Genomic DNA, 14,667 nt, shown 5'->3' on the forward strand with positions numbered 1-14,667 from the left:
CCCCCAAGCCCAATCTATTCTTCTCAGAAAGTTAGTTTTACTATCTTTCCTAAAATGCGAGTCTTGTCACATAGAATCTATTAGTGGTTTACAATTACTTTGAAGATAAAAATCCAAAATCCTTTTAGCAATGTGTACAGGCCCACCTTGTTAAGAAAGATTTCTGAATCTGTATTTGAAAGATATTTTTGCTGGGTATAAAACTCTAGTTTTAAAAGTGTTGTTGCTCCACTGCCTCCTGGATTGTGTTGTTTCTGACAAGAAGTCTGCTGTCATTCTTATCTTTTTAAACCTCTGCTGCTTTTAATTTAAGGTTTTTATCAAATTTGTGCAGTTTAATTATAATGTGCGTTGGTGTAGTTCATGATTTTTGTGCTTGGGATTTGTTGCACTTATTGGACTTGCGGATTTATATAGTTTAATTTTGTCTGTTATTTCCTAAAATACGTTTTCTCTACCCCACTCTCTCCTACCTCCTTCTGGGGCTCCAATTTACATGTATGTTAGTCTGCTCGAAGTTGTCACACAGCTTACTAATGGTTTGTACATTTCCCGTCTTCTTTCTCTGTCTTTAATTTCAGATAGTTTCTGTTGCCATGTCTTCAAGTTCACCAACTTATTCTTCTGCACTAATTTGCTGTTAATCTTACCTAATGTATTTTTGTCTGTGGAAGTTCAATTTTTAAAAAATCTTTCATGTCTCTCCTTAATACGCTATTTCTTTTCTCTACCTTGTTTAACATAATAAATATATTTATAATAGAAATAGTAAATAAGGACATTAAAAGAGTATCATCTGTGTCATATTTTGGTTTGTTTTTAATGATTGATTTTTCTGGTTTTGGGTAATATTTTCCTGCTACTTTGCATTCCTGGTAATTTTTTAATTTTAAATTTTATACTGTTGGGTGTTGGGTTTTTGTGTACATGTGTGTATTCTTTTAAATCTTCTTGAGCTCTGTTTTGGAATACAATCAAGTTACTCGGAAACAGTTTGATCATTTCAAAGCTTGCTTTGAAGCTTTGTTAGGTGGGCCAGAACAGTCCTGTACTGAGGGCTACTTTTCTCCCCTACTGAAGCAATATCCTCCTAGAGTATTCAACCCAATGTTTATTATGTGAGGTTTTTCCAATTTGACTGTGGGAATGCAAACTAGTCCCAGCTTAGAATGTCTCTGCTTGCTTCTTTTTGATAGTTCTTTCCCTTTTGTTTGGTATTTCCCAACAACAAGTATTGCGCTGGTCAGTACTTACCTAAAGACTTGAAAGGAACCCTCTGCACATTTTTTTGGAACTGTCCTCTCTAAGCAGCTGTCTTCGCTCTGGTACTCTGTTTTGCAAATTCCAGCTGTCTTGGCCTTTCCGAATTCTTTTTTTTTTTTTTTTTAAGATTTTATTTATTTATTCGACAGAGATAGAGACAGCCAGCGAGAGAGGGAACACAAGCAGGGGGAGTGGGAGAGGAAGAAGCAGGCTCATAGTAGAGGAGCCTGATGTGGGGCTCCATCCCATAACGCCGGGATCATGCCCTGAGCCGAAGGCAGACGCTTAACCGCTGTGCCACCCAGGTGGCCCGGCCTTTCTGAATTCTTAACTCTGTCTCCTCAACACAGCAAGACTGCCTGGTTCAGTTTGGGTTCCCCTTTCCTGTACCACAGCCGAGAAATGGCCTCTAAGCAATAATCTGGGGCAATCATGGGGCTCAACTCATTTAATTCCCTTATTACTGTCTATTGTCCAACATTTAAAACCCATTTTTCATATACTTTTTCCCTTTTCTCCCCCCCAGTTGTTTAAGGTGGGAGAGTAAAGTCTGTTCCTCTGGTGACCCTAAGGTAGTTCCCTGTCTTTCCTTGTTATTGGTTACATGGCCCTATTCATTTCCTTCAGGGCACTTATCACAATCTGATGTCTTGTTTACTTTTACTGCAGAGAAGTCCTTTACTTCTTTTTTAAAAAATATTTGCTTTTAATTGAAGTAAAGTTTATATGAAATATTATATAGTTTCAGGTGTATAATACAGTGATTTGACATTTACATACATTATAAAATGCTCACCATGGTAAGTATAGTTACCATCTGTCACCTTACAAAGTTATTACAATATTATAGTCTACCTTCCCCATGCTGTACTTATACCCCATTTTATTTACAATAAAATTAAAAGCTTATTTGTTTTGTAACTGGAAATTTGTACCTCTTAATGTCCTTTGTCTATTTCACTCATCTTCTTATTCCCCTCTCTTCTGCCAGCCACCACTTTGTTCTTTGTATTTATGAGACTGTTTCTGTTTTGTTTTGTCTTTTAGATTCCACGTATAAGTGAAATCATATGGTATTTGTATTTCTCTGTCTGACTTATTTCACCTAGCACAACACCTTTTAGGTCTATTCATGTCACAAATGGCAGGATTTCATTCTTTTTTATGACTAATATTCTTTGTGTGTGTGTACACAATATCTTCTTTATTCATTCATCTATCAATGGATACTTAAGTTGTTTATCTTGGCTATTGTAAATAATGCTGTAATAAACATAGGGAAGCATATATCTTTTCAAATTAGTGTTTTTGTTTTCTTTGGATAAATACCCAGTGGTAGAACTACTAGATTGCATGGTATTTGTCTTTTTAATTTTTTTAAATTTTTTTAAATTTTTTTTATTTTTATTTTTTTTTTAAAGATTTTATTTATTTATTTGACAGAGATAGAGACAGCCAGTGAGAGAGGGAACACAAGCAGGGGCAGTGGGAGAGGAAGAAGCAGGCTCACAGCGGAGGAGCCTGATGCGGGGCTCGATCCCATAACACTGGGATCACGCCCTGAGCCGAAGGCAGACGCTTAACCGCTGTGCCACCCAGGCGCCCCTAATTTTTTTTTTAAAGTTTTAATTTATTTTTTGACAGAGAGACAGAGAGAGACACAAGCAGGGGGAGTTGGAGAGGGAAAAGCAGGCTCCCACTGAGCAGGGAACCCGATGTGGGGCTTGACCCAGGACCCTGAGTTCATGACCCGAGCTGAAGGCAGACACTTAATGACTGAATCACCAAGGCACCCCTGTCTTTTTAATTTTTTGAGGAACCTCCATGCTATTTTCCAAAGTGGCTGCACAAAATTTACTTTCCCAACAATAGACCAACAGTGCAAGAGGGTCCCCTTTTATCTACATCCTTGCCGACACTTGTCATTTGTGCTTTTGATACTAGCCATTCTGACAGATGTCAGGTGACATCTCACCGTGATTTTGCATTTCCCTGATGATTAGTCATGACGAGCATCTTTTCATGTGTCTGTTGGCCATCTGGATGTCTTTTTTTGGGGGAGTGGGGAACATCTATTCAGATCCTCTGTCCATTTTTAAATTCCATTGTTAGTTTTTTTTGGCATTGAGTTGTATGAGTTTTTAAATGTATTTTGGATGTTAATCCTTACCGAATATATTATTTGCAAATATCTTCCCCCATTCTGTAGGTCTCCTTTTTGTTTTGTTGGTGGTTTTCTTTGCTGTGAGAAAGCTTTCTATTTTGTTAAGTCCCACTTGTTTATTTTGGCTTTTGTTGCCCTTGTCTGAGGAGACGGATCCCAAAAAGTACTGCTAAGACCAATGTTCAAGAGTATTACTTGCCTATATTTTCTTTTAGAAGTCTTACTGTTTCAGGTCTTATATTTAGGTCTTTAATCAATTTTATTTTTGTAGATAGTCTAGGAAAATGGTTTCATTCTTTTGTGTGTAGCTGTCCAGTTTTCCCAACACCATTTATTTAAGAGAATGTCTTTTCCCCCTTGTATATCCTTGCCTCCTTTGCTGTAGATTAATTGACCATATAAGTGCAGTTTATTTTGGGGTTCTCTATTCTGTTCCACCGATCTGTGTGTCTGTATTTGTGCCAGTACCATACTGTTTTCATGACTGTAGCTCCGTAGTATAGTTTGAATTCTGGGATTGTGATACCGCCAGCTTTGCTCTTCTTTCTCAAGATTGCTTTGGCTATTTGGGAACTTTTGGAGTTCCATGCCAATATTAGGATTATTTATTCTAGTTCTGTGAAAAATGCTTTTGGTATTTTGATAGGGATTGCACTGAATCTGTAGATTGCTTTGGGTAGTATGGATGGACATTTTAACAATATTAATTCTTCCAATACATGAGCATGGTATATCTTTTTATTTGTGTCATCTTCAGTTTCTTTAATAATGTCTTATAGTTTTCAGAGTACAGATCTTTTACATCCTTGGTTAAATTTATTCCTAGGTAATTTATTGTTCTTGATACAATGATAAATGAGATTGTTTTTGTATTTTCTCTTTTAATTTATTATCAGTGTATAGAAATGCAACAGATTTCTGTATATTAATTTTGTATCTTACAACTTTACTGAATTCATTTATTCTAATAGTTTTTGGTGGAGTCTTTAGGGTTTCTATATATAGCATCATGTCATCTGCAAATAGTGACAGTTTTACTTCTTCCTTACCAATTTGGATGCCTTTTGTTTCTTTTTCTGGTCTGATTGCTGCAGCTAGGGCTTTTAGTACTGTGTTAAATAAAAATGGTGAGAGTGGATACCCTTGTCTTGTTCCTGATCTTAGAGGAAAAGCTTTCAGCTTTTTACCCTTGAGTATGATGTTAGCTCTGGGTTTTTCATATATGGCCTTTATTATGTTGAGGTATGTTCCCTCTATCCCCACATTGTTGAGAGTTTTTATCATGAATGGATGCTGAATTTTCTTTTTTTTTTTTTTTAAGATTTTATTTATTTATTTGACAGAGACAGCCAGTGAGAGAAGGAACACAAGCAGGGGGAGTGGGAGAGGAAGAAGCAGGCTCCCAGCAGAGGAGCCCTATGTGGGGCTCGATCCCAGAACACCGGGATCACGCCCTGAGCCAAAGGCAGACGCTTAACGACTGAGCCACCCAGGCGCCCCAGATGCTGAATTTTCTTAAATGCTTTTCCTACCATCTAGATGATCATATGATTTTTTAAAAATCATTTTTGTAGATGTGATGATGTATCATGTTGACTGGTGGATATTGAGCCATCCCTGCATACTTGGAATAAATCTCACTTGATCATGGTGAATGATCCTTTAATGTGTTGCTGAGTTCAGTTTTCTACTAGTTTATTCAGGATTTCTGCATCATGTTCATCAAGGATATTGGCCTGTAATTTTCTTTTTTCATAGTGTTTTTCTTTTTGGTATCAGGTTAATGCTGGCCTTGTAGAATGAATTTGGAAGCATTCCTTCCTCTTTAATTTTTTTGGGAAGAGTTTGAGGATATGTATTAACTCTTCTTTATATGTTTGGTAGAATTCACTTATGAAGCCAGCTGGTCCTAGACTTTTGTTTGTTGGGAGATTTTTGATTACTGACTCAATTTATTACTAGTAATTGGTCTGTTCAAATTATTTTTTTCTTCCCTTTTCAATTTTGAAGATTGTGTATTTCTAGGTATTTACCTATTTATTCCAGGTTGTCCAGTATGTTGGCATATAATTTTTTGTAGTGGTCTTTTGTAATGCTTTGCATTTGTGGTGTCAGTTGTAACTTCTCTTTCATTTCTGATTTTGAGTCCTCTTTTTTCTTTATGAGTATCTAATGTTTTTATCAGTTTTATCTTTTTAAAGAATTAGCTCTTAGTTTCATTGATCCTTCCTATTGTTTTTTTAGTCTCTATTTTTTTCCAGCTCTGATCTTTATTATTTACCTCCTTCTACTGACTTTGAGATTTGTTCTTCTGTTTCAGTTTTTTTAGGAGTAAGATTAGATTGTTTGAGGTTTTTCTTGTTTCTTAAGATAGGTCTGTATTGCTATAAACTTTCCTCTTAGATAGAAGTGGGGTGTTCCCTACTGTTATTGTACTGCTGTTAGTTTCTCCCTTTATATCTGTTAGTATTTGCTTTATATATTTAGGTGCTTCTGTGTTGGGTGCATAGATATTTACAATTGTTATATCTTCTTGTAGGATTGATCCTTTTTACATTATGTAATGTCTTCTTTGTCTCTTGTTATAGTTTTTGTTTTAAAGTCTATTTTGTCTGATATAAGTATTACTACCCCAGCTTTTTTTGGTTCCATTTGCATGGAGTATCTTTTTCCATCTCTTCACTTTCAGTCTGTGTGTCATTAGGTCTGAGTGAGGCAACATATAGGTGGGTCTTTTTTATTTTTTCATCTCTTCGGTCACCCTATGTCTTTTGACTAGAGCATTTAGTCCATTTACATTTAAAGTAGTTATTGATAGGTATGTGCTTATTGTTTTATGGTTGTTTTGTAGTTTGTCTCTGTTCTTTTTTGCTCTTTTCCCTTCTGATCTGTTGATTTTCTTTAGTGTTAGGCTGAGATTTCTTTCTCTTTATTTTGGTGTATTTATTATAGGTTTTTGGTTTGTGGTTGCCATGAGGTTTATGCATAACTTCCTATGTATATAGGAGTCTATTTTAAGTTGATGTTCACTTAAGTTCGAACACATTCTAAAAGTACCACATTTTTACTCCCTTTCTCCCTTTACTCCCTTATTTGGTGTTACATTTTACATCTTTTTATTTTGGGTATCCCTGAACTAATTGTAGATAAAATTGATTTTACTGCTTTTGTCTTGTACCGTCATACTAGCTTTATACGTGATCGATCTACTACCTTTACTGTATGTTTGCTTTTAGCAGTGGAAGTTTTATCTTTCATAAATTTTTCCTAAAGTTTTGGCCTTTTCGACTTAACATTTAATATTTCTTGTGAGGCCAGTTCGTGGTGATAAACTCCTTTAACTTTTGTTTGTCTGGGAAACTCTTTATCTCTCCTTTGGTTGAATGGTGACCCTTCTGGGTAGAATATTGTTGGCTGGAGGTTTTTTCCTTTCAGCACTTTGAGTATTATCATGCTACCGCCTTTTGGCCTGCAACGTTTCTGCTAAAAAAAATCAGACGATGTCCTTGTGGGGTTTCCCTTGTAGGTAACTGGTTGCTCTTCTCTTGCTACTTTTTTTTTTTTTAAGGTTTTTCATTAGTCACTCAATACTCATCACAAGTGGAGACTCCTTAATCCCCATTGCCTGTTTAACCCATCCCCGCATCCTCTCCCCTCTGGTAACCATTAGTTTGTCCCCTATAGTTAAGAGTCTGTTTCTTGGTTTGTCTCTCTTTTCCCCCTTTGCTCATTTGTTTTGTGTCTTAAATTCCACATATGAGTGAAATCATATCAAGTTTGTCTTTTTCTGACTTATTTCACTTGGCATTATACACTTTAGCTCCATCCATGCCATTGCAAATGGCAAGATTTCATTCTTTATTTTTTATTTTTATTTATTTATTTGAGAGAGCGAGAGTGAGAAAGAGAGTGAGCATGAGTGGGGGGGGAGGGGCAGAGGGAGAGGGAGAAACAGATTCCTCACTGAGCAGGGACACTGGAATCATGACCTGAGCTGAAGGCAGATGTTTAACTGACTGAGCCACCCAGGTGCCCCAAGATTTCATTCTTTGTTATGGCTGAATAATATTCCATTGTATATATACACCACATCTTTTTTTATCCGTTCATCAATCTTGGCTCTTGTAAATAGTGCTGCTATAAACATTGGGGTGCATGTATCCCTTTGAATTAGTGTTTAGATTTTTTAGAAATATTTTATTTATTTGAGAGAGAGAGAACAAACCAGGGGAGAGGGAGAGGGACAAGGAGACTCCCTGCTGAGTGCAGAGCCTAATGAAGGACTCAATCCCAGGTCCCTGAGATCATGACCTGAGTTGAAGTCAGATGCTTAAGTGACTGAGCCACCCAGGTGCCCCAGTGTTTTGATATTCTTTGGGTAAATACCCAGTAGTGCAACTGCTGGATCATAGGGTAGTTCTATTTTTAACTTTTTGAGGAACTTCCATATTGTTTACCATAGTGGCTGCACCAGTTTGCATTCCCAACAGCACAAGGGTTCCTTTTTCTCCACATCCTCACCAATACCTCTTGTTTCTTGTGTTGTTGATTTTAGCCATTTTGACAGGTATGAGGTGATATCTCGTAGTTTTGATTTGCATTTCCCTGATGATAGGTGATGATGAGGATCTTTTCATGTGTCTGTTGGCCATTTGTATGTCTTTGGAGAACTGTCTGTTCATATCTTTTGCCCATTTTTAAATTAGGTTGTTTATATTTTGGGTATTGAGTTTTCTAAGTTCTTTATATATTTTGGATACTAACCCTTAATTGGCTATGTCATTTGCAAATATATTCTTCCATCTGTAGATTGCTTTTTAGATTTGTTGATTGTTTCCTTCACCATGCAGAAGCTTTTTATTTTGATGTAGTCCCAATAGTTTATTTTTGCTTTTTCCCCCCTTGCTTCAGGAGACATCTAGAGAGATGTTGGTATAGCTGACGTTAAAGAGGTTACTGCCTGTGTTCTTCTAGGATTTTTATGGTTTCAGATATCACGTTTCAGATTGACGTCTTTAATCCATTTTGAATTTATTTTTGTGTATGGTGTGAGGAAGCAGTCCAGTTTCATTCTTTTGCATGTCGCTGTCCAGTTTTCCCAACACTGTTTGTTGAAGAGACATTTTCCTATTGGGTATTCTTTCCTGCTTTGTCACAGATTAATTGACCGTACAATTGTGAGTTCATTTCTGGGTGTTCTATTCTGTTCTGTTGATCTGTGTGTCTGTTTTTGTGCTAGGACCACACTGTTTTGATCGCTACAGCTTTGTAATATAACTTGAAGTCCAGAATTGTGATGCCTCCAGCTTTGCTTTTCTTTCTTAAGATTGCTTTGGCTATTCAGGGTCTTTTGTGGTTCCATACACATTTTAGGATTGTTTGTTCTAGTTCTGTAAAAAATGCTGTTCATATTTTGATAGGGATTGCATTAAATGTGTAGATTGCTTTGGCTAGTATAGATATTTTAACAATATTCTTCCAGTCCATGAGCATGGAATGTCCTTCCATTTCTTTGTGTACAAGTCTTGGACAGAGTACAAGTCTTTCACCTCTTTGATTGTGCTTATTCTTAGGTATCCTATTATTTTGGGTGCAATTATAAATGTGATTTTCAAAAAAATTTCTCTTCTGCTACTTCATTCTTGGTGTATAGAAATGCAAAAGATTTGTTGTACATTGATCTTGTACCCTGTGGTTTTACTGCATTCATGTATCAGTTCTAGCAGTTTTTTGGTGGAGTCTTTCAGGTTTTCTATGTAGAGTATCATGTCATCTGCAAATAGTGAAAGTTTGACTTCTCCTTACTGATTTGGATACCTTTTGTTTCTTTTTGTTGTCTAACTGTTGTGGCTGGGACTTCCAGTCTATGTTGAATAAAAGCGGTGAGCGTGGACATCCCTGTCTTGTCTCTTACCTTAAGGGAAAGGCTCTCAGTTTTTCCCCATTGAGGATGATCTTAGCTGTGGGTTTTTCATATAAGGCCTTTATTATGTTGAGGTATGTTGCCTCTAGACCTCCTTTGTAGAGGCTTTTTATCATGAATAGATGTTGGACTTTGTCAAATGCTTTTTCTGTGTCTATTGAAATGATCATATGGTTCTTATCCTTTCTTTTATTGATGTGATGTATCACCTTGATTGATTTGTGAATACCGAACCACCCTTGCAGCCCAGGAGTAAATCTCACTTAATTGTGGTGGATTATTTTTTTTAATGTATTTTTGGGTTGGGTTTGCTAGTGTTTCGTTGAGGATTTTGACATCTGTGTTCATCAGAAATACTGGCCTGTAGTTTCTTTTTTTTTGTGGCATCTTTATCTGGGTTTGGTATCGGAGTAATGCTGGCCTTATAAAATGAACTTGAATGTTTTCCTTCCTTTTCTATTCTTTGGAATAGTTTGAGAAGAATGGGAATGAATTCTTCTTTAAATGTCTAGCAGCATTCACCAGGAAAGCCATCTGGTCCTGGACTTTTGTTTATTGGGAATTTTTTGATTGCTGATTCAATCTCTTTGCCAGTAATCAGTGTGTTCAAATTTTCTTTCTTCCTGTTTCAGTTTTGATAGGATTATATGTTTCTAGGAATTTATCCATTTCTTCTAAGTTGTCCAATTTGTTGGCATATAGTTTTTCATAATATTCTCTTATAGTTGTTTCTGTTTCTGTGGTGTTTGTTGTTATTTCTCCTCTCTCAGTTACAATTTTATTTGTTTGGGTCCTTTTCCTTTTTTCTTGATAAGTCTGGCAAAAGGTTTATCGATTTTATTGATTTTTTTCAAAGAACCAGCTCCTGGTTTCCTTGATCTGTCTTATTGTGTGTGTTTTTGTTTGTTTTAGTTTCCCTATCATTTATTTCTGCTCTAATCTTTATTATTTCCTTCCTCCTGTTGTTTTAGGCTTTGTTTGTTGCTCTTGCTTCTTGAAGTAGGCCTGTATTGCTATAAACTTCCCTCTTAGAATCACTTTTGCAGCATCCCGAAGGTTTTGAACCATTGTGTTTTCATTTTCATTTGTTCCCATGTACTTCTCAATTTCTTCTTTTATTTCCCGGTTGATCCATTCATTGTTTAGTAGCATGTTATTTAACATCCATGTATTTGTGCTCTTTCCAGATTTTTCCTTGTGGTTGATTTCTAGTTTCATAGGGTTGTGGTCAGAAAAGATGCATGATATGATGTTGATCTTTTTGAATTTTTGAGGTCTGTTTTGTGGCCTAATATGTAATCTGTTCTGGAGAATGTTCCATGTGCACTTGAAAAGAATGTGTATTCTGCTGTTTTAGGATGGAATGTTCTGAATATGTCTGTTAAATCCATCTGTTATAGGGTGTCATTCAAAGCCATTGTTTCCTTGTTGATTTTCTGTTTAGATGATCTGTCCATTGATGTAAGTGGGGTGTCGAAGTCCCCTACTATTATTGTAATATTACTTAGTTCTTTTAGGTTTGTTATTAACGATTTTGTGTATTTGGGTGGTCCTGTGTGGGGTGCATGAATATTTACAATTGTTACATCTTCTTGTTGAATTATCCTGTTCATTACTATATATAATATATATACTATTAATCACTATATGATAATATAGTGCCCTTCTTTGTCTTTTGTTACAGTCTTTGTTTTAAAGTCTATTTTGTCTGATATAAGTACTGCTACTCAGGCTTTCTTTCGACATCCATTTGCATGATAGATGCTTCTCTATCCCCTTGCTTTCAATCTGCAGGTGACTTTAGGTCTAGAATGAGTCTCTTAAAGGCAGCATATAGATGGGTCTTGTTTTTTTTATCCATTCTGTCACCCTGTGTCTTTTGATTGCAGTGTTGAGTCCATTTACATTCAAAGTAATTATTGATAAATGTGTATTTATTGCCATTTTATTTGTTTTTTGGTTGCTTCTGAAGATTTTCTCCGATCCTTTCTTGTGTTTCTTTCTCCCTTTCATAGTTTGCTGGTTTTCTTTAGTGATATATTGGGATTTCTTTCTCTTTATTTTGCATGTTTATTAGTGGTTTTTGATATATGGTTACCATTAGGTTGTATGTAACCTCTTTTGTATATAGGAGTCTATATTAAGTTGATGGTTGTTTCAGTCTGAACCTATTCTTTACTCCCTGCCTCCCTATGTTTTAGGTATATGGTGTCATACTTTGCATCCTTTTATTTTGTGGGTTCCTTAACTGATTTTTTACTGAAATGTTCATTTTTACTACTTTAAAGCATTCTATCTCATACTCTCATTTCTCCTCTTTCCTTTTAACTCAAAGAGTCCCCTTTAGTATTTGTTGCAGAGCTGGTTTACTGGTCATGAACTCCTTTAATTTTTGTTTGTCTGGGAAACTCTTTATCTCTCCTTCTATTCTGAATGATAGCCTTGCTGGATAGAGTATTCTTGGCTGCCAGTTGTTCCCATTGAGCAATTTGAATATATCATGCCACTCCTTTCTGGCTTGGAGTGTCTGCTGAAAAAACCACTGATAGCCTTATGGGGTTTCCCTTGTAAGTTACTGACTTCTTTTGTCTTGCTGTTTTTAATATTTTTTCTTATTGCTATATGTTGTTATTTTAATTACATTATGTCTTGGTGTGGATCTGCTTTTGTTGATTTTGTTGGGGGTTCTCTGTGCCTCCTGGATCTGGATATCTGTTTCCTTCCCAGATTAGGGAAGTTTTTAGCTATTCTTCAAATAAATTCTTTACCCTCTTTTTTCTCTCTCTTCTTCTTCTGGAATTCCTATAATACAAATGTTACATTTGATGGAATCACTGAGTTCCCTAAGTTATTCTAATTTTGCATGATTCTTTTTCTCTCTTTGTTCAGCTTGATTACTTTCCATTACTCTGTCTTCTAGGTTACTAATTTGTTCCTGTTTCTTCCATCTTACTGTTCATTCCATCAAGCATTTTCTCACTTTGTTTATTGAGCACTTTATCTCTGCTATATTTTTCCTTATATCTGTATTAATAGTCTCACTGGTGTCCTGCTTTCTCTTCTCAAGTCCAGCAAGTATCTTTATGATCATTGCTTTAAATTCTCCATCAGGCATGTTACTTATGTGTGTTTGGCTTATATCTCAGGCTACAGCCTTGCCCTTTCCTTTCATTTGAGACAAATTCTTCTGTCTTCTCATTTTATCTAAGTCTTCGTGCCTGTTTCTCTGTGTCACGAATGCCAGCTACATCCCCTGTTCTTGAGGATAATGGCTTTATGAAGAGGTCTTGTAGTGTCCTGCAGTGTATCATGCCCTGTTCCCCAGGGTGTGGCACTTCTGGGAGTGTCTCTAATGTGTGCCGTGTATGCTCTGCTGTTGTGTCTTGGCCACTTTATCCTTCAGGCCAGTCACCTGCAGAGGCTCTCTTATGCTATTGTGGGCAGTGTTGGTCCCTGGCCTGAAAAGTGGTGAGTTTTAACTAGCTGCACTCTGGTCTGCTTGTGAAATGAGACCTGTTGCCACTGCCACCAGAACTGAGGCTCTGCGAAACTCCCAGGTGGGGAGACGTGGTGTGGGCAGGGGTTTGGGCCAGTGTTTTGAGGGAGAGGGCCTGCCGTGCTTTGACTGAGGGAAGCTGAATTGGTAGGGATGGTTCTACCGAAGCATGGGGGCAGGGCAGGCTTGGTCTAGGCAGTTAGGTAGCGAGTGTTGGCACTGTGCTGGGTCCTACAGGTGGCCCTATGCTTATGCTGAGGTGTGGGGGAGAGAAAGGGCGCCTGCCAGATCCTTTGTTCCCAGAGGGGTCTCTCCATGAATGCTGCCTCTCTGGGACACAGTCCAAGACAACACAACTAACCTCCCCATTGTGTGCTCCAGGTGCTCTTCAGATCGCTGTGTCACCATTGCATGTCCACTGGCTGTTTGCCCTGGCTTTTCTCCAAGAGCAGCCCAATGTCCTCTGAGCTCTCCCTGAGCCAAGCACGCAACCTTTAAACTCCAGGCTTTAGGCCCCGCTGGTTGTGAGAACTCACAAAATTTGAGCCCTCCCACTTACCAAGATAATTGCTATGGGAATTCATTTTCCCCACGCACACCCCTGTGTGCTAGTTTGTCTCTTGCCCTTCTCTGTGACCGCAGTGGCCACGATCAGTTTCTCTCCCAAGCTGCCTCTCCATACTCTCTACCTTCTTCAACGTGGCCTCTTTTCTACCTTTAGTTGTGGTTTGTTCTGCCAGCCTTCAGATTGATTTCTGGGGTATTTAGGATGATATGATAATTATCTAGTTGTATTCATGGGATGAGGTGAGCCTAGGGTCCTCCTACTCCACCACCATCTTCCCGTCTTTTCTGGCTGCTTTTAAGATTTATCCCTCTTTAATTTTTGACATTTTAATTATTATTTTTCTTGGTGTGGACCTCTTTGTGTTCAGCAGTTTGGGACTCTCTATGCTTCCTGGATGCAGTTAAAACCTGGACGTGTGTTTCCTTCCCCAGGTTAGGAAGTTTTCAGGTATTGTTTCTGCTTTTTTCTGTCTCTTCTTCTGGGACTCCTATAATGTGAGGACCCTTTAAGAGCAGAGTTTTCATTTCCTATAGCCCTCTGGCTTTCTCTTAGTTAAGCCCTGCTGATTTCCAAAGTTCCTAGAGTTTCAAAGAGAGATGTTATGGGGCAGGGTGGGAAGTGGCTTATCTTCCCAGAACAGATTCCCAGGGCTGGGGCAGGAGCACCTGATGTGGGGTTTGGACCCTTCTCTCCCCAAGGAAGACATCTGTGCATGTACTATCCCTCTCACCTGTGGGTCACCCTGCCAAGGGTTTGGCTCCTTACTTGCCCTTTACCTACCTTTCCCAATGTGGTGTTGTCTCTGTATCTTTAGCCGTGGAAGAGCTTTTGCTAGCCATCAGGTCATTCTCAAAGTGAATTGCACTATATGTCGTTGCAGCCTTGGTGTACATGGAAGGGACGATCTTCCTACTCTGCGGCTTCCCCTCTCATTTTTTGCCTCTTTGTTTCTGTCCCCCCGACTAGAGTGTGAGCCCCTTAAGGCAGGGACTTTTTGTCCACACCATAGGTCCCCAGAATACAAAACAGTACCTGATCCCATAATAGGTCCTCAATATAAATGTGTGGAATGAATGAGTAGACCTCAAGTAACTTAACATTCATGCAGCTTATTTTCTGTTAGGATGGGAGAGTTGTAACTTCATGGTTCTCCTACCCTCAGTGCTTCATTTATCTCTGTATAATTTCGAGGAACTTGGGCTTTTTTTTTTTTTTTTTTAAGATTTTATTTATTTTAGAGATAGAGAGGGTGT

The 14,667-nt window shown here is 37.8% G+C and overlaps 1 protein-coding gene across 3 annotated transcripts in view; it reads left to right on the top strand.

The window, feature by feature from the left end:
- The window catches only part of PHTF1 (putative homeodomain transcription factor 1), a 72,078-nt gene that overhangs the window by 48,665 nt on the left and 8,746 nt on the right, over positions 1 to 14,667 (top strand). The gene's annotated exons all lie outside the window — the stretch shown is intronic.

The sequence above is a fragment of the Ursus arctos genome, unplaced genomic scaffold, assembly GCF_023065955.2.
Source record: "Ursus arctos isolate Adak ecotype North America unplaced genomic scaffold, UrsArc2.0 scaffold_12, whole genome shotgun sequence".
NCBI lineage: Eukaryota > Metazoa > Chordata > Mammalia > Carnivora > Ursidae > Ursus > Ursus arctos.